At 46.2% G+C, this 23,342-nt stretch overlaps 1 protein-coding gene across 6 annotated transcripts in view; it reads left to right on the forward strand.

The window, feature by feature from the left end:
• The first annotated feature begins 1,131 nt into the window (after nucleotides 1–1,131).
• The window catches only part of LOC147438442 (RNA-directed DNA methylation 4-like), a 70,152-nt gene continuing 47,941 nt past the window's right edge, over nucleotides 1,132–23,342 (forward strand). For 2 of the 6 annotated variants that reach the window (XM_086484549.1, XM_086484551.1), the window contains exon 1: nucleotides 1,252–1,266. The gene's annotated coding sequence lies outside the window, so the exon portion shown is untranslated. The other 4 variants (XM_086484554.1, XM_086484552.1, XM_086484545.1 and 1 more) reach the window with 4 other exon arrangements.

The following is a 23,342-nucleotide window of genomic DNA, read 5'->3' on the forward strand; positions in this document are numbered from 1 at the left end:
TTTTGTTTGCATGGAACTCTGCGTGAAACACCTCCAATTGCCCTTGCTATGACTACATGCAAATACAGTTACGTTTAATTGGATAACCTACTCTACACCAAGACTGCATTCCTGCCTGCGACGGTACTCCTATTAATTTCCTTTAAATAAATTCAATCACCTACTGTGTGTGACTGCAGGTACATACAATTGAGTTTAAATAAATTCAATCACCTTCTGCCTGCGCGACGGTACCTCATGCCTGTGCGACAGTAATCTGCCAAGCGATTCCTGTTGCTATTGCCTGCGGGACTCTAGCTGCCAACTGCCAGCTCCTGCCGCTATCGATTGCCACGCCCACGGTACCCCTGCGCGACAGTAATCTGACAAGCGACCCCTACCGCTATTGCCTGCAGGACTCTGGCTGCCAACTGCCATCTCCTACCGCTATCAACTACCACGCCCTGCATTAAAAGCAGTACCACATGCAGTACGCCAAGCTTACCCATGCGAACTGAGGTTCTCGCGGCGTGAACTCAGCTTCTGGGGGTCGAACTGCTGTTGATCTGGCGACGGGCGGCACTTTACACTAAGCAAAGTTGCAGGAGAATCGCCCTTGATTCTCCTCTTAATTTCCTTTAAATAAATTGAATCACCTACTCCTACTCGCTCCTCTTTAAAAAAACTTATTCATTAACGCCGAATATTCGGCTCCCCTCACGCCAACCCCTAAACGAAATTACTCCCCTGTCCCTGCGTCGCCGCACTACCTTGCTTCCATCGCTCTGCAGCTGTTCAACCCCTAGCCTCCATCGCTCTCCTCTCACCTCCTGTCATGCCTGCCCACATTTTCTGCCTGCTTGCGATTATTGCACATACGGATTCAGAGAGGAATAGCCTTGCGTGCAAGAGAGAAAGAGGTGACCAACCTCTGCGTGAGAGAGAGAGAAATGTGCCCTCCTCCCTTGGCCTGTCCTCCTCCTCCTGTCGCCCTTCAAAATATGAAACCCTCCCTCTCCCCAAGGCGTTGTTGTCGCCCTCCCTCCAGGAATTGTGAGAGAGCGAGAAAGCACATATTGCAGCACTGCTAGTGGAACTCGATGTAGTCCTCATGCACGAGTTGCAGTTCCACTGGTACTTTTACCTCCCAAAGCTGAGTATCTTAAAAGATTCTCTCCCCCATTTCTTTTTCACAATGTGTAACCCCTACTCCATCCAATAATTTCCCGGCAGACTAGATTAACCTAAGGATATTAAACGCGAGCTTGAGCAGCACGGAAGGGGACGGTGCAGGCTCTCTCTCTCTCTCTCTCTCTCTCTCTCTCACACACACACACACACACACACACACACACACACACACACACACAGTCCGAGCGGCATGTTACTTTACTGCACTCTTCATCTGTCGATTGGAATGTGTTGATTTAACAAACGAAACGTGGGGGCATTTCCGTCCTTTTGATAGAGTCGATAGACAAGCAAGGAAAGCAAATGAAGCAGGGATTTTTGGAGAGCTGGATGGTGTCCGTGTGGGCATGCATGCCAAGAGAGAGTTTGCCTCATGGATTGCATTGCCCATCAGATATGCTCAAAGGGGAGTGATCAGCAGCTTTAAGATTATTTTTCCCGATGTATGTTGTGAATACATGTGACAGTGTGAGAGAGAATTTACAATGATGTAAGCTTGAGTATATGCAGAAGGAAACCGGGTCTAGTTTCAAAAGAATACCGTGTCTATAAGTATAGCTGCAGTGACCTGATCGACCTTTTTGAAAGCATGTAGATTGGAGCCATATACAATGGAAATCAAATCCACCTGACACAAGAGTAACTAGTTGGTTATATTCCTAAGGTATTTCTCGTACGAGCATGTATACCAAGTAGGAGGTTCCTCAAGGAGATTTGTTCTTGAAGTACTCTGTTCCTGCGGTGTTGAACGCTTGAATGTTCTCAGTGCGGGCTATGCTCTAAAGGAACAAAGTCAACAGGACCTAGAATATGTTGAATGAATGTACCGTGAGGGAGGAGTATAATGACACCTGTGCGTATGCTGAAGGCCAATGCTGTGACTAAACCATTGTCATGAGACAGAAAATTTACGATGAGGTTGATGCATCATTGTTTGCTGGGTGATGCTCATGTTCTTTGTCCACATTGTCCTCGAGAATTACTCTTTGGGGAGGTCAAGTCCTTGAAGGATTTGATCACCTATGTGCTTACAACTGGCAAGGAAATAGAGTTTTAAACAATTCGGCATGAGAATATACTTTTAAATGTAGTGACCTATTTGACAACATGTGCTGGGATCAGAGATTACACAGTAAGATTTCATAATGTGGGGGAGCATGCTTTAGAAGCAACCATGGGACGTCTCTAGGGAGAGAAGATCCATTGCTAATGTTGCATTAGATTTGATTGGGTTGCTTAGAATGTGAGTTCTTGAGGATCTGGAGAGGTTGTAGCATGGTTGGAGAGGAGACATACCGGCTGTATTTTGTTTCCTTTGATTCCGAGCGATTATTTTGAGCGGTTGTCTAGAATTGGAGCGATATTAGGCCCGCATGTGTTAGGGTTGTTGTCTTAGTGCTCATTGATATATTCGATTTGGAGTTGCTTGGCTTGATTTGTCTATTCTTCTCACCCTACCAATTTACTTCTAGTTTGTATGGAGCAAGGGATGATGAAAGGTGATTCATGTACCGGCAAGCCACTAACTGCATCAATAACTGAACTGAACCGAAACAGCAAACACTTGAAAAAGAGAACATCACACTTGTAGTCGAGACTTGAAGTGGCGAAGTTCCGCTTCTAGATGCACTTGTCTTAAAGTTTGGTGTCCCTTTCCATACTTCATTTTATATTAAGTAATCCATGGAGTACAACTGCTAGGGAGTTACTCTACGGATGCGCAATCATGCAGTGATTTGTTGAGAATGATCCACCCTAGGCTCATATATACAGGCACTCAACCAAAAAGCAACATATACAAAAGCTGGCTTCAAAAGCTCTGCTACAGTTTCTGGCGCCCAAAAACCTCCTTTCATATGTGTCTGGCTGCCACATTAGCAAGTGTCACAAATTGATGACATGGCATGTCCCAGTACTTCAAGAAGTTGTTCCCAACTTATGGACCTTTGTCGAGGGGCCTAAGGACACCTAGGAGTTAAAATAAAGTGAAGAGCATGCTGACGTGGTTGCTGTATGGACGACCACAAATTACGGTGATTGTATGGATTGTCGGAAAACGCGTTGACTGGCTGATGTGGCACTGTACAGATTTTTCCGCGTTTTACGTTGGCGGCTATACGGATTTCCGCAAATAGCGCTGGTTGTTTTTGGCTGGCAGCTTTTGGGAGAAGTTGCTTTTGAGTTTAATGCTTTTGGGGCTCTGCTTTTAGCATCCCTTGTAACCTTTATAATGGACCCGAGGGACTCACTTCTCAGAGCATTTGGACGCAGAGTCCGAGAGTGAGAACCTGCGTGCAGTTGTACTTTGCTCAAAGATTAATATAAAAGAAATACCGAAAGGGATGCTAGTCTTTGGGGCCTATCTCTCTTGGAACGGAACTATGCCGGGCCGTGTCGACTCTTAAATTTGTGAAGTGTTTTGAAGTGAATCGTTGCTATGTCGCGACAGATTCTTGACTTGGGGTGTCGTAGTTGTACTTTGCTCAAAGGTTAATATAAAATAAATACCGAAAGGGGCACTAGTGTTTGGGGCCTATCTCTCTTGGCACGGAACTACGCTGGGCCGTGTCGACTCTTAAATTTGTGAAGTGTTTTGAAGTGAATCTTTGCTGTGTCGCGACAGAATCTTGACTTGGGGTGGAGGCAGGCAGGCAGCACCTCAGCAGGAGCCCTAGCGTTTTCTCAAGAAGAAGAGACCCAGATCAGCCTGGCGTTTTCAGTTTTCAGTCCTAGCCTTGCGAGAACCCGCTCCCACCAAGTTGCAGATCCTTGCTAGATTCCCCATCTAGCATCAGACCAGCCTAACGTTTCCATATTTCAGCAGATCAGCCAGTGTTTTCAGAATTCAGCCAGATTAGCCAGCGTTTTTGCATTTCAGCATTAGTGCGACTCGGTGGTTGCAAATCCAAGCCGTAGTGCCGCCACAGTAGCAGATCCCCAACAGAGCATCTAGCTTTTTCAGTTTTCAGCTTTGACGCTGTTGTCGTCAACACCATCGTCATCGTCAACGTCATCCTATCCGTCATCATCGCCGTTGTCGTTGACACCATCGTCGTCGTCGACACACAACCGTCATTGACATCACCATCTTCGATAAGAACGGTCGTCGACTTCACCGTTGTCGACAAAGACCCTTAGTACCTCGTCGTCGATTTCATCGTCTTCGACATAGACCTCGTCGTCGACCTCCCCATCTTCGACATAGAATCCGTAGTACCCGTCGTCGACATCATCGTCTTCGACATCGTAATCTTCAGCATCAGTAGCATCAATACTATTTAGCATCAGCATCATTGTAGTCGCATTTGTGCAAGAATAAAGAAAGTACTTGCTCTGGCAACAGAGTAAGGGGGCCCTTGAGGGTTGGGACCCAACATCCCTGTGTCATCTCTTTTCTCTCGTCTCTCTCTTTCTTTTAGTTCAGTTCAATTCTTTCAATTGAAGCAAAGTGTCCCTTGTGTTTGTGTGTAGAGTACTAGATTTAAGCAAATCCTTATTCTCTTGCGCTGCACTTGACATTGGTATCGGAGCTCTATGCGTGCTTCAGCTTCTCGAACTCAAGGGAAGAACCTATAGAACCCCAGAAGAACCAATAACTTTAAGAACTCAAGAACCCAAGAACCCAAGTACCAAAGAACCATCAAGAACCTCTCCCATTTTTTTTCCCGAAGAAACTTTGAGTCCCGACCATGGACTTACCATATCCCATCTTCATTGCCATGTCTTTGAAGGAAGATCGACATTGGATACATGACAACCCAGATCTTGAGTATGAAGATCTTCTAGCTTTGTATATGGATATGGAAGGAGTTGGAGACAGGATTCCTAACCTCTTTTGCATTCGCATTCGCATGTAGCGTGCATCCATTTCCCTCGTCATTGAATCTTTGGAAAGGACTCCGGAACCAAACCTCAGTCCATCAGCACTGGTAATGTTTTCACCACAGTTAGTGTTCGGGGAACAGCTCTCGCGGGTAGAGTCAGTACTATCTGGAATAGAGTCCAGGATGATATTCGGCAATTGTAGTAAGGCTGGATAGTGACCCTTACACGGTGTTTGCATCGCCAGAACACCCGCAATACCATCAGTCCCTGGTTCGGAGGAATCTACATTGGTTTGTGCATCCATAACATCAGAAGCATTAATCAGTCAGCATCAGAAGTGCAGATAGATTGGTAGCTGTCTCACTGAGCCTGGCACCTTTGTGAGCCTCTAGCAGGGCGTGCATGTCAAGGTCAGTCACACTTGCATACCCTCTCTTGAACAAGAACAATCATTTCATCATGCATGCATTTTACCGCGTGAACCACCTCTTATAAGTCATTTGATTAAAAGTGACTTTTGGAATTCTTTTGTAAGTTTGTTGGAAAAGTGGGTAGGGTAAATTGCTAAAGATCTATAAAAGAAACCCATTGGGCACTCAGTAGAAGCAGAAGAAGCAGGGACACAAGGAGACAAGACACCCAACAGGCAGGCAACACCTTAGCAGGAGCCCTAGCGTTTTCTCAAGAAGAAGAGACCAAGATCAGCTTGGCGTTTTCAGTTTTCAGCAGACAGCCCAGCATTTTTAATTTTCAGCCTTAGCCTCGCGAGAACCGGCTCCCACCAGATTGCAGATTCTCTCTAGATTCCCCATCTAGTACCAAATAATACTAGCATTTCCAGATTTCAGCAGATGAGCCAGCGTTTTCAGAATTCAGCCAGATCAGCCAGCGTTTTTGCATTTCATCATTAGTGCGACTCGGCGGTTGCAGATCCAAACCGTAGTGCCGCCACAGTAGCAGATCCCCAACAAAGCATCTAGCGTTTTCAGTTTTCAGCTTTGACGCCGTCGTCGTCGACACCATCGTTGTCATCGTCATCGCAGATCCCTATCTTGATGACGACATCTTCGTCATCGTCATCGCAGATCCCTATCTTGACGACGACACTTTCGTCATCGTCTTTGCAATCCCGGACTTGACGACGACACCATCGTCATCATCGTCACAGTCACCATCGTCGTCATCGTCGTTGTTGACATCATCGTCAGTCTAAAGAGTCCCCAAGAAAAGAAAGATACACGACCCCGACTGACTCTTAGAGAAAGGGCTAAGTATCTCAAAAGAGAGGAAGTGTTTTGGTTGCGGAAAACAAGGGCACGTCTCCGCAAAGTGCCTCAAAAAGGCACAAGAAGGACAGACTGAAGATAGGCCAGAGAGTTCTAGAGTAGCAAAGGAATATGGCAGAAAAGGCAAGATCAAAGCAGGACTTATATCGGATTGCATGGGAATCGACCGAAGCCAGATAGATGAAAGTACAAAACTTTGCCAAGCTTGGGACAAAGTGAAAGATTAGGAAGCGCTTATCTTTTTCGATGGAGGAGCCAAGGCCACCTTCATTTCACTTGAATTGGCAGCACGGGTCGAGATTACACCCGACAGCATGGGGCCACTGGGAGAGCCAGTTCTAGCGGCGCTCGGACGAGATGTAGCCATTACGCCCGTCATTGACAAACTTCGTTTGCATTGTCAGGGGTATTTAGGGCAAGAGGACTTTTACATCATGCCTTTGGAAGGGTGTGATGTCCTTCTAGGAGTCCCTTGGTACCATAAGAACAACGTCGTGGCCGACTATCGGGCCAAGAAAGCGACTTTGACAAATGAAAAGGGCAAAAAAATTGTACTAGATGTAAAATTGAAGGATGAGTCCGTTCCTATTGTATCGGCTTCGGCCATTTCAAAATTAATGAAATCTAGTCTTTTTGTTTACTCGATCTATTTAAAAGAGTTGAATAATGAACATCGAACAAACATGTTTGAACTAGATAAAGAACGCTAAGATTTTCTCCACACATGCTGAATGTTTCTCTGAAGGCCTGCCAGGCGAGTTACCCCCATCTCGTCCTGAGGATCATACTATTGATGTGATTCCTGGAAACACACCATCGAACCGGCCACCTTACCGTGTTAGCCGAGCCTAGAATGAAGAAATCATGAACCAGTGAAAGACCTTCTTGAAAAGGGTCTTATCCAGCCAAGTACTTCAGCCCACTGCTCTTCGGTTTTGTTGGTATTAAAGAAAGACGGATCTTGGAGGATGTGCATCGACTATAGAGCTCTCAATAAAATCACTATCAAGAATAGATTTTTCGAGAATCGATGATATTCTTGACCAACTTCAGGGATCCTCTTGTTTCAGCAGGATTGATTTGAAAAGCGGATATCATTAGATCAGAATCACTGTGGGAGATGTCTACATGACAGCCTTTTGGACAAGCTTTGGTTTATACGAATTTTTGGTGATGCCTTTTGGACTTACCAATGCTCCAATGACTTTCAACCGAATGATGGATAAGATTTTTCAAGAGCATCGATCTTTTGTGGGCACTTTCTTTGATGATATTATAGTTTTCTCCAAGGATGAAGTAGAACATCGTCACTATCTGTTACAGTTCTTTCAGGCATTGCGTGATCATAGATTAGTTATCAATGCCAAAAAGAGCTAGTTTTTCTTGTCGGAGATACTTTCTGGGACACATCGTCTCAGCAGCCGGGACCGGGCCAAGATTGACACTATCCATGATTGGCTAGACCTGAAGAATGTTCATGAAGTTAGAAGCTTCTTGGGTTTGTGTTCTTACTACCGGCGGTTCATTCGGAAGTTTGCAGAGATAGCTTTCCCTTCGCACATATTGACTCAGCAAGGAGTCCCTTTCTCGTGGGCACTGACAAAGGTAACTGCCTTTCAGACACTTAAGGAAAAACTGACTATTGGACCAGTGTTGGCTTTGCCAGACTTGCAAAAGCCATTCAAAGTTTATTGTGATGCTTGTGGTCGTAGTTTGGGAGCTGTCTTAATGCAAGAAGGCCATGTGATTGCGTATGAAAGTAGATTGTTTTCAAGGCCAAAATTGATAGCACAAATTTATGAGAGAGAGCTATTGGCAGTGATTCATGCTCTTGCTTAGTGGCGACATTACCTACCTGGAGCCGATTTCACGGTCTTTACTGATTATCAGAGTGCACGCTACTTCTTGTCACAGAAGCAGCTTTCAGAAAAGCAGATGCGATGGGCTAACATCTTGTCACAGTTTCACTTCCAGATTGTACATGTTCAGGGACATAAAAACTTGGTGGCAGATGCATTGTCTCGGAAGCCCCTAGTCTTGGCTATTTTCACAATTCATCATAGAAGCTTCGAGGATATGGTTGATCAGTACGCCACCGATCCGGGTTTTTTTGATGCTTTCACTCGGATACAGAATGGGGAGATAGTGCCAGGATATTCCACACTGGATGGCTAGTTGATGAAGAAAACGATGTTGTATGTTACAAAGCTGTTGAGGAAAAAGGTTTTGATTGAGTTTCATTGTCCACCTTTTACGGGTCACCGCGGCATTGACACCACCTTGAGAGGTGTGGAGCATTATTTCTTTTGGTCGAGACTCAAGAAGGATGTGGACGACTTTGTTTGCAGTTGTTTAGTATGCCAGAAGGTCAAGTTTGACAGGGACAAGGCACAGGGATTACTACAGCCTTTACCCATTTCCACCTGCCCCTGGGAAAGTATTGCAATGGATTTCATCTTTGATCTCCCGAAGACAGAGAGTAGGCACGATGGCATTTGGAATGTCATTTGATAGATTTAGCAAGCAAGCTCACTTCATTCCACTGAAGAAAACAGTCAAGCTAGACCATTTAGCAAGACTGTTCATTGCACAGTTATTTCGATTACATGGCATGCCTGAGACAATAGTCTCCGACAGAGATTCCTGATTCATGAGTTGGTTTTGGAGGGCTATTTGGGAGAACATTGGCACATGGTTGCAGTTCTCGTGATCATTCCACCCGTAGACAGATGGGCAATCTGAGATTGCAAATTCAGTTGTTCTGGATTTATTGAAATCTTACATCTATGATCAAACTACTCAATGGGAATTTTTTTTGCCTTTGGTGGATTTTGCCTATAACAACTATGATCAAACTACTCAATGGGAATTTTTTTTGCCTTTGGTGGATTTTGCCTATAACAACACGGTTCACTCTTCGACGGGGAAGGGGCCATTTGAGATAATTAAAGGTGCTTCGAAGGTTCCACCCTTCCTCAACACTAAAGACAAGATTTTTGAAGCCGACTAGTACACGAGGGACTTGGATACTCTTTTGCCTTGTTTGGGAGGCTTTAGTGAAATCTCAAGAACGATATAAGAAGGCAGCATATCGACATCGACGAGATTTGAAATTAAAGGAAGACGATTGGGTGCTCTACGTTTTGAGAAGGCACGCCCAAGGAAATGAAAGGGAAAGGAGCGACTTTTTTCAAAGCTTAGCATGAGGTACTATGGCGCTTTCCAGATTAAAGAAAAGATAAATGATGTCTCCTTTCAACTCAAGTTGCTCGATGCTTGGAAGATTTACAATGCATTCCATGTCAGTCTCTTTAAACCTTTTAAAGGTGATGTGCCAGTTGATGGGGAGCCTGATGAGTAACCGGAAGTGGAAGAAAGCGAGGAGATACTCGTTCCTGAACAGATTTTGGCACACAAGGAAAGAAAGATGAAAAGTAAAGTGATTCGGCGGTTCTTGGTTAATTCAAGAACTATCCGGCATTAGATGCGAAGTGGATGGAGGAGGAGGACCTACCAGATACTCCTCAGATTTTGGACCTTTACCTTGAAGCATTCGGTTTAGCATAGTCTACTTCGATAGAACCCCAAACGCAGCAAGGGTGAATTTAGTGCAGCGGGTTTGCACAAGAGGGGAGTCACTCCGCTCCTTTGTCAACAAATTACACGACTTGAATAAGGTTATTGATGTCCCCTTTGGGTTTCACGGATACTAATGGGTTGACAAGTATTCTGCTGTATGACTTTATGCTGTCCTTACATCAACAGTGTTGTCCACCATGAATGCGCATTTCCTTGTAAGGTTTCGGCTTTTCTAGCACTCTCAAATTATCATAGGGAATTGTTTGCAACATGGGTACAATGGTGGGGATCATCTGTCCTCCTTGGCCATTGACATTTTGGTTCCCCGGTGCCATATTTGTCTATTGTTTGGAAAAACTAGCCATACCAAAAGCGGTATGTAGCACCCCAAACTGGCCCTGATTGCATTGAAACCCTTGCTGGAGGCCAATGTTACCATACATGGGGTTTGGCATGATGCCTACCCCCAAAGACTGTTCCTAGCATGTATTGTTGGTTTCTAGACGCATAACCAACCATGCTTTGAAACACAGACCCCCCCCCCCAAAATACCCAGGATGTATCGTGGGTGTGGAAAAACCTGATGCATAGCTTGAAAATTGACTCCCTGTCCCATTAATCCAACATTTGGGCTCTGAAAAGTGGCTGGGTGAACTGGTAAAGCTTGTGGAATTGTCATCCTAGCCACCTTTTTGTGGAGAGAAGGAATTTGTCTTGGAGCGCCAAATTGACTCTGCAACATATGAGTGCTCCCTGCCTTGCTGAGACGCACAAGGAACCTGCGCTTGAGCCTCAACGGGCTCTACTGGCTGTGTAAGTTGCCTTGTTTGCTGTGAAATTGGTGGAGCTTGCCGAAACTACATAAACCTAGGGTTTTGTACCAATCGAGTGAACGCATTCACAACAGCAACCAACTATGTTGATATTGTGCTAATTCTTTCTATCTTTTGTGGTGCGTATGCCCTATCAATTACCTCATTTTTATGCTAATTTTTCCGATTTAATGCTTCTTTTAGTGCTAGGCTTCATTATGGCTGAGTCTGCCCTTGATCTCCGGAGTCATGACAGAAACTCAGCACGCTGAACTTTGTGTTGATGTATGCTCATGTGTGTGCGCGTGTGGTGTGTGTTGTGTTGGGGAGCATATGTTAGTACCTAGTTCTACACCCACTACTGGGCATTGACGACATTAGTGGGGATGTCGTGGTATTTAGTCAATACTATGCATGATGGAGCTGATGGTTATATTGTCTTGTGGGTGACTACCATGGGTCTATACCTTGCACTTTCCTTCAAGGGTGAATCTGGGCTTATCCTGGATTCATCTAGCTATATTTTTTAGTCGTATTGCGGACATGCCGACTTCACATTGTGTAGTTTTCGTCCGAGTTACGACCAATTGATATTGTGCTAGTGGTGCGTATGCCCTATCAACTACCTCATTTTTGTGCTAATTTTTCCGATTTAATGCTTCTTTTAGTGCTAGGCTTCATTATGGCTGAGTCTGCCCTTGATCTCTGGAGTCATGACAGAAACTCAACACGCTGAACTTTGTGTTGATGTATGCTCATGTGTGTGTGCGTGTGTGTGTGTTGTGTTGGGGAGCATATGTTAGTACCTAGTTCTACACCCACTATTGGGCACTGACGACGTTAGTGGGGATGTCGTGGTATTTAGTCAATACTATGCATGATGGAGCTGATGGTTATATTGTCTTGTGGGTGACTACCATGGGTGTTTACCTTGCACTTTCCTTCAAGGGTGAATCTGGGCTTATCCTGGATTCATTTAGGTGTCATTCGCTCTGTCAGCCATAGTGTAATTTCGAGTTTTTGTGCTATGTGTCTTCGCTGAAATCCAACCAAGGCTCACTCTTTAGGGAAAAAGTGATTCTGTCTCGAGAATGGAACCATGAACCCAGTCCGTAGACTAAAACCCTAAACCTACAAAAATACACAGTAGACTGTAATGTACTGTTTTGAGCTTCGTCTTGCGCGTCGGTCGCATCCGTAGCAAGCTCTTGAGCTCCCGCACCTGTGGGGCTACTTGCCCTTTGATTCGGACGAGATTTCTCACGTGAAATATCTCCGATCAACTTGTACCTACGGGGGATTAGCAATTAGCTAATCTAGTACTTGGACAAGAGGCTCTTGCCTCGGCAATTGTCATGAACCCTCACAGTTGTACATACAGATGAGTAGCCCTCGGGTTTGGCATCATGATTCTGCATTCAAAAGGGGAGAGGTGCACGAGAGTGGAATCATCGTGCTACATAAGACAAGGGACAAGGCTAGCACTACTCGCATAGACATGGTATGATCACAATGAGGGAGAAGGCAGTCCCGAGCAGCCCCAAATTGATTTGGGCGCCCCTTCTTAGTTGACGAGTCTGGGAAAATTGATCTAGTACCGCCAAGTGTCCCATTTGCTCTTTTAAGTTAATTTCCTAGTACCCACCAACTTATAAAGTGTCGCGTGGGACCTAAATGACTCTGAACTAAGCCTAGGCATACTTCTATTGCTTGGATTTCAGTGCCAATGGACTTTACCAACTCGTGGTGAATTGGCCTTTATTGCTGCGGGTGAAACTCTCGACCGTTGACCGTTTCACACTGGCCATACAATGTCCAACCATTCGTGACTTCAAAAAGAGGGTCCCAAAAAATAAATAAAATCAAGGGAAAGAAACCAACAACTAAGGTTAGCGGTTTGTCACAACCTCGTGACAATATTTGCATTTGTGATCATTTGCATGATGCTAGGATATTTGCGTGACCTTCGGGCCTTGGACTAAGTCGTCTATGTTTTGCAGATTCCGGCCGAGGGGCCTAAAGCTTAGAGGAACAAGGAAGAAATAGAAGGAATCCCAACTTGTAAAGTCTCACCCAGTAGCCCAAAGTTATAAATGGGTTAGGATTGTAATTCTAACTCCCACCCAACTTATTGGTTCTTGTCAAGGGGCCTAAACTAACAAAAAGGATACACACACACACACACACACACACACACACACACACACACACACAAAGAACAAATTGCATAAAAGATGATGACGTGGCAGCTCTACGGAATCCCACGTTTTGTGTTGACTTGACACATGGCACTGCTATACAAAATTCCGCAAATTGCGTTGGCTGTTCTGGGCAGAATTTGGCGCTAGTTTTTGAGAACAAATACTTTTGAGTTTAAGTGCTTTTAGGATTGATGCTTTTGGGTATCCCTTGCAAGTTTATAAGCGCCCTAGGGCCACTCCACAAGAGCATCTGGATGCGGAGTCTCAGAGAGAGTCGGATCCTTGGGAGTTGTACCTTATCGAATCAATAATAAAGAAATACCGAAAGGGGTGTCGGTCTTTGGGGCAAGTGCCGTCTAGAGGTGGAACTCTGCCCCTCCACGTCTCTCGTGGAATAACAGGTCTTGAGTTCAACTCTCCTCGTTAGTTAGATCTTTAAGGTCTCTTGGGATAGTTTCCTACGACGTTAAAATAATCTTCTTCTCGGGTTTGTGTGTGTGTGTGTGTTAATAGGTATAACCTTTCTATCACCCAAGTGTGGTAGATTGGTTATGCCATTTTCCTCGTGAATAACAGTTTTTGAGTTTAACTCTCCTCGTCGGTTAGATCTTTAAGGTCTCTTGGGATAGTTTCCTACGAAGTTAAAATAATCTTCTTCTTCTTCTTCTTCTCAGTTATTTAAGTCATTTGAAATGCTAAAGTGTTGCCAAGTGTGTAGATTGTAGTGATTACAGTGGTATCAGAGCACAACTCGCTCCTTTGCAAACCGGAGCACGATTCTATCGACATGGACAGAGGACCTAGAGATTCTACAAAATTTGCTTTTTTTTTTTTCTTTTTTAGGAGAGAAATCGGTCCTACAGCTATGGAATGAGATGAAGAAGAAGCGACAAATGAATGAGGAGAAGAAGATACAAGAGCTTGTTTTTACCTTAGAAAGCTCTAAAAGCATGTTTTTTTGACACTTTTTTGTGTTGTAAAGACTTCTAAAAATATCTTCAATGGTTGAGAATTTGGATATTCGAGAGAAGGAAAAGTTGATCCTCTTGACAAGCTCTATGCATTGACGTGAATGAATTTTGATACCGAAAACTTTGGAAAATTAGGGTTTTTGTAGAAAATTTAAGTGTGTAAAATTAGTGTTTTTGGAAGCCCTTGTTATTTGTGTGCAGATAACAGTTGATAGGAGCGAGGAACATGCATTTGGAAGCATGGAATTGGATATCCACTCTATTGCAACGAGAAGAACCCTTTGCTTAAAATTTTACCTGTTTTGAAGGGGAAATTGAGAATTAGATGGAGAGGAATTTGCACTTGAAAGCAATTGGGAGCGATGACGGCTTGTGAATGAATCCGATAATTTTTTGATTAACGATAAGAACCGTAAATTTGGTTTTGTTTTATGAAACTTGAATGAATATATGGTGAAGAGGAATGCTGAATAATGATTATGATTATGAATTTGACATGATATAACCGATGGCATCCTTCCGTCATACCATGAGGTAGGTGTTCACTTCAGTGACTCTCCACAAACTTTGGATGAATGATCGCATCCAAAGAGACACTTTCTATATTGACTACGAGTATGATGATCTTGGGTGTATGCACGCACCTCAATCAGGATCTAATGACCTTTTATAGGCATTGGCTAAGACTATGATCTTGGGTGTGTGATCGACATCCAAGCAATCCAATCACCTTTCATAGGCATTGGCTAAGAAACTGACCGTAAGATCGATTTTTAGAGGCACTTGGGGTGTCTGCAGCTAGTTTTTATATGTGTGGACAGTCATCGTGACACAAGAATGCATGATTAAATGATTGTAAACACTTTTGCATCTTGCAATTGAGGACGATTGCTTTGATTTTAGAAGGCGGTACGTGACGGGTTTTAGGGTTAGAGTTTTTGCGTCGAGGTCATAGACTCATTGATCTATGCGTTCATGTGGCCAGTTACAAACTCACTCTCCCTAGAAAGGTGGTCCATGCTTATCTCTTGGTCAAAGCGAGAATCCTCGGTGCCGTGAACAGTTCTCTTTGTAGTATTTGCATCTGTGATCATCTACATGATGCTAGGATATCTGAGTGACCTTCGGGTCTTGAGCTAACTTGCCTGTGTTTTGCAGATTCCGGCTGAGGGGCCTAAAGCCTAGAGAAACAAGGAAGAAACAGAAGGAATCCCAACTTGTAAAGTCTTGCCGAGTGGAACACAATTATAAATGGGTTAGGCTTTTAATCCTAACTCCCACCCAACTTACAGGTTCTTGCCGAGGGGCCTAAACTAACACAAAGGATACACACAGACACACACCAAGGACAAATTGCATAAAAGATGATGATGTGGCAGTTGTACGGGATCCCGTGTTTTGCGTTGACTTGACATGTGAAATTGCTGTACAAAATTTCGTAAATTGTGCTTGTTGTTTGGGTAGAATTTGGCACTAGCTTTTGAGAACATATACTTTTGAGTTTAAGTGCATTTAGGAATGATGCTTTTGGGGCTGTGCTTTAGCCTTTTGGGCATCCCTTGTAAGTTTATAAGTGCCCTAGGGCCACTCAAGAGCATCTAGACGCAGAGTCTTAGAGAGAGTGTAAGGTGCAGCGGAAGTGAATGTTGAACTTTGCTCAAGATGAGTGCTCCAAACTGTGCTCAAGGTTCCTTTTACTTAGGGAAGGGAGAGCCTTCCGTTCTTTAATGAGAGTGCAAGTGATCACAAACAAAGTGGATAAACACTGTGAATGAAGGTGTTGAGATTGAGAGATAGAGAGAGAAGAATACGACACCAGAATATTGTCAAACCCTCCTCCGAAGGCCCCACTCTCTATGGCGAGAGCGGTCTACTTATGATTGCACAAATCTCTACAATGCTTGGACTTGCCGACGATGTCGACGATGATGAGGACGACGACGAGACGGGCTGAAATTTGAAAATGCTAAGGGCTGAAATTTGCAAATCTTTATCTGCTGAATTCTGACTCTATGTCGGTGACGATGTCGATGGCGACGACGCGACGACGACGCGCTGAAAACGCAGATGCTGAAATTTGTGTTTTTCGGGCTGAAGCTGCAAACTTCAATGGATCCCACCGTGCGGCGAGAAATTGTTGTGGGAAGGTGAGATCTGCGAGGTTCGGGACTTCTTCTGCGATGTCTGACTGCTGAAAATTGAAAACGCTGAGTCTAGGGCTGATTTCGTCGCGAAGATCTGCAAAACGTTGAGGTTGATCTGCATACCAAAAACGCTAGGGGTTGAATTGTCTTCCTGCTGTGGAATCTGCTAACGCTAGGGGATCGCTCGTCTATTGTGGTCGCCGAGGCTGATTTGCTGTGCAAAACGCTAGGGCTGGTCTTGAATCCAAAAACGCTAGGTTTTGCTGTCTCTTGCAAAAATGCTAGGCCTTTGTGGGGGTCTTGCTGAGAAGTTGCCTGTTGAGCAAGGTGCTCTTGCTGCCTCTTCTGCCAGAAAGTGCTAGCGCTAGGTTTTCTTATATACAAACTTCTGAAATTTGTCCTACCCAGTTCCCAACAAAAGTCACTTAAAAATAATAAGTGAAAAATGTAAAAAATAGGGAAAATAGGTCTATGCATTGTAAAAATGCTCTTGATGGGTTGTGATTGAAATCTGATGATCATGCTGTGTGCAACCAGAGGATATGCATCTACTCTAAGTGTCTGGACATGCACGGTTTGCGAACAGACTCACAAAAGTGCCAGATCAATTCCTATTCTAGACTGACTTGACTGAACTGGACACATAGGGTTGGATGTGTCACGTGACATCCCCTCCTTTTCAAAGTGAGGTACTGGTACCGAATTGTATGGTGTCGAGGGAGATCGCCAACAGGGTCTGGAGGACTCTTCGTCGGCCCACTCTGATGTGTGGGTCGTACGATACTTGAACTTCATAAAGGTCTGCAACGCTTGCTTCCATGGGCCGCGCCGAAAGCGACACAGTCTTCTGTGGCTCCTTCAATGCTTCCACTTCGTCTATAGTCATGCGTCTACCTTCTTCAAGAATCTCCATGGCTAAAATTCCTGAAACCACTTCCAACACAAAAACATGAACATACCCATTCCATGTAAAGTGAGTGGAAAAATTCTAGTCTTCTGCAAAGACTGTGCATGCAATGTAGATGAACATAGAGACGGAGTGCCAAACCATTCACCACACAGACGCAAACAATGAGATCGAATCTTGTCTTTCTGATCTAAATCAATCAACTGTGGCAATTCACAACGGTAATGCCCATACTTCGTGCTCATACTTTCTTGTGCTCTTACTACAACTGTGTCTTGCCAAGAAAGAGACATAGAATGTGACTTCCTTGAATGCATACTTTTCAGCTTTTCATGAATAATCCGCATACATCCGTGCTCATTCATGAGTGAAACGTGCTCAACGTACAATATGTCATGCCTAGGAAAAGGGATTACATAAAGACGTTGATTAAAATACAGGAAACGATCACGAATGAAACACTCGAACAATGGATGCTGACGAAACACATAGTACTTCCTGTAAGGGTTCTTTGGACCTAGGTTCGAGAGCCAAGATCGGTTCGTTGTGTTTGATCGAATCTGCCTGGGGGGGGGGGGGGTGCTGTGGACCTCGATTGGAAAGCCAAGATCGATTCTTCGTGATTGATCGTCTCTGCAATGAGGTTAGCTTCACTAGAGACAGTATCAACTAACACATCATCCTTGTAAACAATCACACCATCTTCATGCAAATCATCATGCTTGGGAAAAATCACATGGTGATCATGCAAATCATCATGCTTGTCATTGTCATACAATTCTTCATGCTTGTCATGGTCATTCAAATCATCATGCTTATCATCATGCAAATCTTGTGTGTCATGCTTTGGAGAAGAAGAGACTGATAGAGTCTCCTTCTCCTGGTTCTTTGCAATCTTCGCCTGCACATTAGAAATGAGAGATGGAGAATGAACAACTTGCTCTCCACGAATGACAATGGGAGAGTCACTTTTGGCATTGAAAGTGAACGTATTTTTCGCCCAATCAATGAGAGGGTTATGCTCACGAAACCATCGAATGCCCAAAATCATATCGCATCCTGAGAGAGGAGAGACTGAAATTTTTCTACGGAAAGCAGCTTGTTGAACTGTAACAACACATCAAGGTACTCTTTTGTGATGAGAGATTCCATACCGGGAGTGAAGCCAGAGACCTCGAGAGGAGATTTCTGACTAACCTCTAAGCGGGCTGTCTCAACAAGAGAGGGACTAATCACATCATGCATACTGCTTGGGTCAAACAATATAACAAAACGCTACCCCGTCATATGACCATAACATTTAATGAGAGACTTATCAATGGGAGGGTCATGAGAAACTTGGGGTACACTCGTGTTGTCATTTATTGCATTGACAGAGGAAGTGGGTTCTGTGGATTCTTTAGATTCATTCGATTCAAGCTTAGAACATGTTCTTTTTATGTGACCCTTAATGTGACAATGAAAACAATGACCTTCCTTAGATAAGTGCTTTGCTCTTCCGACATGATGTATCCTCCTAAAATTCCTTGTGCTACCTTTTTATCTGGAGTGAGCTTAGGTTTAGCTATTGTGTTAGCCTTACCCTTAGGTTCATTGGAAGAGTTCTTTTTTGAGAGACTATTGGAAGATTGGTTAGAAGAGTTACCATTCTTACCATTCTTACCGTTTCGAGGGTTCTGAGAGGTCTGAGAGGTACTTGTCGAAGTCTTGTTTTCCTTAGGCTTTCCCTTGTTGTTCTTCATCTCTTGTGCGAGAGCAATCGCTACCGCCTTGTTGAGATTGATTGGATTGAGCACCTCGACATCATACTTGATATACTCGTCCAATCCATAAAGGAACGCCTCTTTGTGCTCATCATCCGACTTGCGTACTTGGGTGCCTAGCTGCAAAACACGATTAGAGAAAGACAGAACTGGCATACCAGTTTGCTTGAGAGCGCGTTAATCGTCCTTCAATCGTGCGAGATACTGAGGTGGCATAAACCGCGCCTTGAGCTTGTCTTGGAAATCGGCCCAATTGAAGGAAAGGGGCGTGAATTCGTCGGCTTCCTCTAGGTGCACGGCCAACTGTGCCTCTTGCCATGCATGGTACCAATTTATGGCATCACCGGCAAGATACATGGCTGCCGTCAATACCTTGCTACTGCCCGTCTTCTTAGTTGTCGCAAAATAAACATTGAATTGATGCAACCAAGAATGAATAACCGTAGCATCCATCTTTTTTTTTTTTTTTCCCGAGAAAAAGATCTTTCTATTAGTTAATGAAAGCTGCCCATAGGGCTACATCCACCTCTGCAAGAGAGGGCTACAACAAACATGATGGGGAGACTCTCCCAATGAAAAAACAGCATATATACAATGGGGCTAAATCAAGAGATGGGAGGAGGGAAAAGACACACAGGTGGACAGTAGTGCCATCTGAGCACCCCCTGGACCATGGAGTAAAACGGCCCAGGGCGCCAGAGACGAAGGAAAGCCTCGCGGCGCTCCCGCATGCGGTCGGAGCTGCCCTGTAGTCCCTCAAGCTGTCCTCTGAGAGTATGGATCAGCTCTAGCCAAAAGTCACGAACAGTCTCTGCTGGTGGTACAAGGCGAGCCTCAAAGATGCGGAAACAACGGGCCCGCCAGATGAACCAGAGAGCTAGGCCGCTGATGAGCTCCCAACACTCCGCTCTCTCACTGCTCCACTCCTGTGGAGTAAGGTCTGTAGCAGGCTGGAGTGTAGGTCGACCCCCATGTATCACTATCATCCTGCTGGTGGAAGATACTCAAACTGAAGTGCCGGGCCCGTGAGGGTGGACCAAGCCGCCGCCCCCCAAGTGTACTGTCGAGCCGTGGAGAGGGTAGGCATCAGCCGAAGAACTCGTAGCCACACCTGCTGGGCCGAGGGACAGTCCCAAAGACAGTGTCGCTGACTCTCCACCAACTGGTCACAGGCTGTACATGCGGCGAGAGACCACTATGTACAAGCCAGCTCCCTACTGCTGTGGCTCTGTGTGCAACCAACCACTGGAACAAGGTGACGCGCCTCGGCTGTCTGGAGTCCCACAGCCTCTGCCAAAAAGCTGCCAAGAACTCAACTGTGAGACCCTCCTCCTGCCAATGACGTGCTGCAGCGGGGCGGGCCTCTCTCTGTGCTGCAAGTATATGACGTCCAAGCCGAACAGTGTACTGAAAGAAAGGGACTCCTGGGCGGTCTGCAGAAGAGAATGGGTCCCTTCACAGCCACTCACCAGGATCCCACTGTACTCGTGCCAGTGGACAGCACTCCCAAGCCCATAGCCTCCAGTGTCCTGTCTCAAGAGCTGCCGGGTCAGGGTCTGACGCAAGTCCTCCCACAGATGCCCACAACTCGGATCCTCTGGAAACAACACTCTGCTACCTGTGGGGCCTCTACTGCAACTCTCTGTAATCGTCCCCCACCCTGAAGCTCGAAGAACAGGGCTGGGACAGTCTCTGAGCAAGCCCTGACTGAAATGAGAACCTCCAGTCGTGTGAAGGCTCCCATCCACCGGGGTGCTACTGGCTCGAGAGGCGTGAGCCAATCAGCTGGAACTGACTCTGAGATGTCCTGACACATGCTCTGAACCCCTCTCATGCCCTGTAGCTGGACAACCTGCACCTCCTCTGACAAACCTGTGAACTCTAGCCAGTCACCTAGAGAGCGCGCTGGACCTGCTGCCATGGGACCCCAAGAAACATGAGGCCTACTCCCAACCAAGTGGCCTCTCTGAGTGCTAACCATGGGGTTCCAGACGAGGGGCTGCCGTAGGCGCTCCTCCGTGCACATCGGCTGTCGCTGCTCTAGGCCACGCCGCAATAGCTCCCAAGACCGAAGCAAACTCACAGCGAATCGGTCCTCCAGTCTCCTGCTCAAACCAACTCGGCGCAACTCTGTAAAGATCCATCTGGTCGAAGGTTGCCAAGGGCCTCCTGCCTGAGGCACCCTGGCACGAAGCCTCTGCAACAAGAACTCCTTCCAAGGCTCCTCGCCTGGAAGAAGTCCTCTGACGACGAACTTCCCAAGAAGGGCTCTGCTCTGCTGTGCTGGATCAATGATCCCAAGCCCTCCCTGAGAACAAGGAAGTGTGATGACCGACCAAGCCACCTTGGCTCGGGCAATCTGAGTGTCGCGACCAGACCAAAGGAAGTTCTTGATCAGCCTCTCTACCTGGCTGATGCAAGAACTCGAGAAGATCCAGCAAGAAGTGATGTACCACATAGTCGCCAACAACACCTGGTTGGCAACTACTACTCTACCGGCCAGCGAAAGTCGTGCTGAGCTCCAATGTAACAGCTTTCTCCTGATGGACAGGAGAAGAGGAGTAATCTGCTGCTCGGGGGACAAATCCAAACCAACCTGACAACCCGAGTACCGAACTGCAGTCCCTGGAGGAATCCACCTGAAACCCTCTCCTGGCATCCAATCTGGCACAGGAGCACTACCAACTGAGAAAGCCACTGTCTTTCTCCAGTTGATCAGTGCGCCCGATGCATAGCAGAAGGTCTCCAAAGCCTGCCCATATCTGTGTAAATTGGCCTCCTGGCCCTCTAAGTACAAGGCTGAGTCGTCGGCAAACTCAGCGTCCAGAAGCTCATCTCCCCGTATAGGGAGTGCTAAGCCCCTCAAACCAACCTGCTGTGACACCAAAAATCTGCTCATCGCCTCCGCATAGAACAGAAAGAGAAAGGGGGCAAGAGGACAACCCTGTCTGACCGATCGTGTGAGCATGAAGCGCTCACCTCTACCTCCTGCCAAAAGCACCTGACTGTGGGCCTGTCTGTACAAAGCTGACACCCCTCTGATCCAAGCCTCTGAGAAGCCCATCCTGCGTAGCGTGCCCTCTAGAAAGTCCCAGTCAACTCTGTCGTATGCCTTCTCAAAATCGAGAAGAAGAATCACAAGGTCCTCCCCACGGAGCCGTGCAAGGGCAGAAGCCTCCCAAAAAGTGAAGATGTTGTCAAGGATACTGCGTTCCTTGACAAAACCTGTCTGAGTCCCATGTATAAGGCTCTCCAAAAGTGGCTGAATCCTCAAACTCAGAGCCTTGGCAAGAATTTTGTAGGCTGAGTTGAGAATGGTGATGGGACGCCACTGTCGAATCTCATCCAAGGAGCCACCCTCCTTTGGAATGAGGTAAATCAGGCCCTCACTCATGCTATCCGGCATCACTCCTGTGTGCAGAATGTACTGAAAGGCACTACAAAGATCTGGGCCAAGCAGGTCCCAGTACTCCAAGAAGAAGCTGAAAGTCAGCCCATCCTCACCTGGACAGCTACCACGAGGGAGGGCCCTAAGAGCCGTGTGCAGCTCCTCAAGCTGAAGAGGTAACTCAAGCCTCTGCCGCATCTCCTCAGTCACAAGACAAGGCATCTGTGCCCAAACCTGCTCCCTGCATGCATCCTGTCTCTCTGACTCGGGCTCAGCCGACAGTAGCTCACGGTAAAAGTAAGTAGCAACTGCACGCATATCCTCTGGCTCACAAACAACTGACCCATCGGGTCTCCTCAACTGATTGACCTTGGCATGTGAGTGCCGAGGTCCCACTGTCTCAAAAAAAACACCTGTCACTTTGTCACCCACCTGAGTCCACTGAGATGCCTGTCGGTGGAAGGCAAACTCATGGCGCCTCTCCTCTGTGCAAGCAAGCTCCTGTCGAGCCTGCTGTAGCTGCTCCTCCAACCATGGACTGTCTGGATGCTGCTCCTGCATCCTCTGTAGTGAAGCAATGCCTCGTCCGAGACGCTGCTCCTCCTCTCTCGCTGCAGCCCGTCGAGCCAAAGACTCCTGGAGAAAGAAGTGGCTAAGCTGAGCTAGGCCTGAGGCCACTCTGTCTACAGGTGGAGCCTGGCTGTCCATGCCCTCTGTCCATAGAGCCTCGACCCTCTCTCTGAGTGCTGAGTCCAACAAGACCCGCTCTGGGATGCGAAGCATCGTGCTCCCACTCCTCTGCCTGTCTGCCACTGTGAGGATCACTGGTGCATGGTCCGAGAAGGATGTCCCTGCCAGGATGCCCACTGATCCCCCCAAGTCACTGAAGTGGTCACTAGTGTAGAAGCGATCTATGCGCGATAGATTCACTCCTCCCACTCTGCGGTCCGATCTAGAGAAGGCAAGACTCTCTGGAGGCCTCACAAAGCCAGAATGCTGCCATGTATCCGAGACCCTCAACGTCATACAAAACCTCTCCCAAGCTGCTAACTCGACTCCATGCAAAGTAGCATGGCTGCCTTCGATCCTGTCAGAAGGGTCCTCCAACATGTTGAAGTCCCCTCCTACACACCACTGGTCAACCTGTGGCAAAGACTCAACAATCTGTGACCAAAACTTTGCACGAGCACTCGCCACATTGGGCGCATAGATGTTCAGGAAACCCACAAGGCTACCCTGAACCTGCATAGTAATCCACTGAGCCCTGCCTGGTACAATAATCCCTCTGCCCACAAT

Source organism: Adiantum capillus-veneris, chromosome 16, assembly GCF_014529385.1.
Source record: "Adiantum capillus-veneris isolate H3 chromosome 16, ASM1452938v2, whole genome shotgun sequence".
Taxonomy (NCBI): Eukaryota; Viridiplantae; Streptophyta; class Polypodiopsida; order Polypodiales; family Pteridaceae; genus Adiantum; species Adiantum capillus-veneris.